General features: G+C 40.5%; 1 non-coding gene across 1 annotated transcript; it reads left to right on the forward strand.

The window, feature by feature from the left end:
• Positions 1–331: 331 nt before the first annotated feature.
• LOC123326299 lies at positions 332–462 on the forward strand. The gene has a single exon (XR_006541004.1). It is a non-coding gene; the product is annotated as a small nucleolar RNA SNORA63 (small nucleolar RNA).
• The last annotated feature ends 3,746 nt before the right edge of the window (positions 463–4,208 follow it).

Here is a 4,208-nt window from a genome sequence, read left to right on the forward strand (position 1 = left end):
ATATGATGAAGGGATGGAATATGAGTGTAAAGATGGAAATTATAAAAAATTTTATAAAAGGAATTGATAAGAAGTTGTTTGAAAAAAGAAAGAAGAGGAATTAAAAAAAGAAAGAAAAAAGGGAGAGGATGTGATCAGGCAGGGGAATAGAAAACACCATATACTAGAGATTTAGGGTATAGTTTAATCTGTTAGAAGAAACTATCTCAAAATTTTAAAGAGAGAACAACTTATATATATAAGCCAAAAATACGGGTAACTACTATGAAGGGATAGAATATGACTCTAAAAATGAAAAATAAAAATGTTTTTTTTTAAAAAAAGGGATTGAATGCAGGATCTAGTTACAATGTAGCTATAAAGTGCTGCCTTGTCTTTGCCCCCTGCTCAAAATAAAGCTGTTACCTTTCTAGCCCTGTCCGCCATGGTGCTTAGCAGCCAGGGATGCATGGTCTCAGACATGTTTACCAAGTAAAACACTGACTTGAGGGGCGCCTGGGTGGCTCAGTCATTAAGTGTCTGCCTTCGGCTCAGGTCATGATCCCAGGGTCCTGGGATCGAGCCCCGCATCGGGCTCCCTGCTCAGCGGGGAGTCTACTTCTTCCTCTCCCACTCCCCCTGCTTGTGTTCCCTCTCTCGCTGTGTCTCTGTCTGTCAAATAAATAAATAAAATCTTAAAAAAAAAAAATAAAAAAAAAATAAAAAATAAAAAAAAAATAAAAAAAGGGATTGATAAGATGTTGGTTGAAAAAGGGAAAAAGAAAAATTCAAAAAGAAAAAAAAAGAAAAAAGACAGTTAAAAAAAATTAACTTTGAAAGACTAAAGAATCATGGTAAAAAAGCCATGAATTCTACGTGCAGTAGTCCCCTAGCGCTGGAGTTCTGCCGTTCTCATTGATCGGTAAACTTGGCCTTGGGTGGCTGTTCTCGCTGATCTTCTGGGGAGGGGCCTGTTGCCGTGGTTTCCAAATGTCTCTGCCAGAGGCGGAATTGTCCCGCCCTTGCCCCCTCCCGGCTAAGTAATCTGCTCGGGTTTGCTCTCCGGGGCTTTTGTTCCCTGCGAGCTTTCTGTACAGCTTTGGAGGCGGAGAGTGAAAATGGCCGCCTCCCAATCTCCGCCCTGGAGGAGCCAAGAACTCGGGCCCCCCTTCTCAGTGAGCCCCCAGAGAAAAGCCGTCAGTCACTCCCGTCTCCCCGGTCTCCAGCCACACTCCGTGCTCACCCGGCCTGTGACCGCGCGTTTCTATCTCTGGCACCCGACCATGTGTGGAGTCTCCAAACCCAGCATATCCCTGCGGTGCACTCCCGCGCAGCTCCTCCCTGGGGAGGAAGGTCAGTCTCCCCGGATCTGCCGCTTGTTGGGTCCCTGCTGGAGGAGCAGTGGCCCGACTGTGCCGCGGATCACGGTTTATGGCAACCCCGAGCTGAGAGCCCGCGCCTGGGCTCCGCCTCTGCAGCCGGCTTCCCTGCTCCGTTACCTGGGATCTCTTCCGCACTCAGGCACCCCCGGTCTTTCTGTGACCCCGAGAGTCCTGAGACCACACTGTCCCGGAGGGTTCCACCCCCCGCTTAGCCACCAGAGTGACGTCTCTCAGCGGAGCAGACTTTTAAAAGTTCCGATTTTGTGCTCCGTGGCTCTATCACTTGCCAGAAGCGGCCGCCGGAGGCCCCTCCCCCGCCGTCTATCCTCCCGAATATTGCCTCGGATTCATTTCTCCGCACGTCCTACCTTCCAGAAAGTGGTCGCTTTTCTGATGAGAGAGTTGTTGCTATTCTTTTCTTCGATCTCCTGTTGAGTTTGTAGGTGTTCAGAATGGTTTGATCCCTATCCAGCTGAATTCCTGAGAGGAGACGAAATCCAGGTCTCCTACTCCTCTGCCATCTTGCTCCGCCCCCTCTTTTCTAGTTTCTGAGTTAAGGAAAAAGGTTTTGGTCTTTCACCAGTGAATATGATGTTAGCTGTTTTTCACAAATGCCCTTCATCAAGTTGAGGAAGTTTCCTTCTATTCTTAGTTGTCTGAGTATTTTTACCAGGGATGGGGTGGCTGGGTGATAGACACTGGGGAGGGTATGTGCTATGGTGAGCACTGTGAATTGTGTAAGACTGTTGAATCACAGACCCGTACCCCTGAAACAAATAATACATTATATGTTAAAAAAAAAAAAAGAAGATAGTAGGAAGGGAAAAATGAAGGGGGGAAGTTGGAGGGGGAGATGAACCATGAGAGACTATGGACTCTGAGAAACAACCTGAGGGTTCTAGAGGGGAGGGGGGTGGGGGATGGGTTAGCCTGGTGATGGGTATTAAAGAGGGCACGTATTGAATGGAGCACTGAGTGTTACACGCAAACAATGAATGATGGAACACTACATCAAAAACTAATGATGTAGGGGCGCCTGGGTGGCTCAGTTGGTTAAGCGACTGCCTTCGGCTCAGGTCATGATCCTGGAGTCCCGGGATCGAGTCCCGCATCGGGCTCCCTCCTCAGCGGGGGGTCTGCTTCTCCCTCTGACCCTCTTCCCTCTCGTGCTCTCTGTCTCTCATTCTCTTTCTCTCAAATAAATAAATAAAATCTTTAAAAAAAAAAAAAAAACTAATGATGTAATGTATGGTGATTAACATAACAATAATAAAAAAAGGCTTGTTGGAATTTTTTCAAATGTTTTTCTACATCAATAGAAATGATCATTTTCTTTTTGTTCTGTTCATCTAGCATGTTACATTGAATGATTTTCTTATGTTGAATACCCTTGCCTTCCTAGGATAAATCCATTTTGTGTATAATCTTTTTGATATGCTATTGCATTTAGTTTGTTAGTATCATGTTGAGGATTTTTGTACCTGTAGTCAAAAAGGGTTTTGGTATGTAATTTTTCCTTCTTGTGATATCTTTACCTTGCTTTAGTATCAGGATAATTTTGGATTATAAAATGAGTTTAAAAGTATTTTTTTCTCTTTTATTTTTTTAGAGGAGTTTGATAACAATTTGCATTAGTTTTAATTTATGTTTGGTAGTATTCACAAGTGAAACCATCTGGTCAAGGACTTTTCTTTGGTCAATAATTTCCACACTTTCATTTCTAGATTTCTAAAATCAGAAATGAGAGTGTGGAAATTATTGACCTTATCAAATTAAAAAGAATTGTAAGAAAATAACTATGAACAATTCTATGTTAACAGTTAGGTAACCTAGATAAAGTGGAGAATTTCCTAGAAACACAAATAAACTGACTCAGAAGATACAGAAAAATCTTGACATATCCATAATAGCTAAATTGACTGATTACTAACCAAAACCTCTCTTCAAAGAAATCTTTTTGATATGCTATTGCATTTAGTTTGTTAGTATCATGTTGAGGATTTTTGCACCTGTAGTCAAAAAGGGTTTTGTGCCTCTTCTCTTTTTAGCTTTGTCAATCTAGCTAAAAGCTTGCCAATTTTGTTGATCATTTAAGTGAACCAAATTGTGGTTTCATTGATTCTATTTTTTTATTTCTCTATTTCATTTATCTCTGCTCTGACCTTTATTATTTCTTTCCTTCTGAAAGATTTGGCTTTAGTTGGCTCTTTTTTCTGTAGTTCCTCAAGATGTAAAGTTGGGTTATTAATTTGAGATATTCTGTTTGAACATATGTATTTACTACAATAAATTTCTATTTGAGCAATATCTTTACTTCATTCCTATGTTCAGAGATGTTGTATTTTCATTTTTACTCATCTCTAGGCATTTTTTAAAAAAAGTTTCCTTGTGATTTATTCTCTACTCATTAGCTGTTTAAGAGTGTGTGACTTAATGATGATATATTTGTGAATTTGTTTTTTCTAAAGTTTTCCCTCTGTTACTGATTTCTGGCTTCATTACATTGTGGTCATAGAAGATACTTTGTATGATTTCAATCTTTTTCTATTTATATGTTTGTTGTTGTTTTAGCATATGGTCTTCCCTACAGAATATTCCTTGTGCACTTGAGGATAATGTGTATTCTGGTGTTGTTGGGTAGTGTTCTATATGTCTAGTAGGCCTAGTTGATTTATAGTGTTGTTAAAGTCCTTTATTTCCTTATTGATTTTCTAAGTGATTTGTCCATTATTGAAAGTACTAAAGTCTTTATGATCATAGAACTATTTCTACTTTTAATTCTGTCAACATTTGCATCACATATGTTTTGTCTCCATTTGGTATCTTGATCATAATTGTTCCAGCTTC

The sequence above is a fragment of the Neomonachus schauinslandi genome, chromosome 11, assembly GCF_002201575.2.
Source record: "Neomonachus schauinslandi chromosome 11, ASM220157v2, whole genome shotgun sequence".
NCBI classification, from domain to species: Eukaryota; Metazoa; Chordata; class Mammalia; order Carnivora; family Phocidae; genus Neomonachus; species Neomonachus schauinslandi.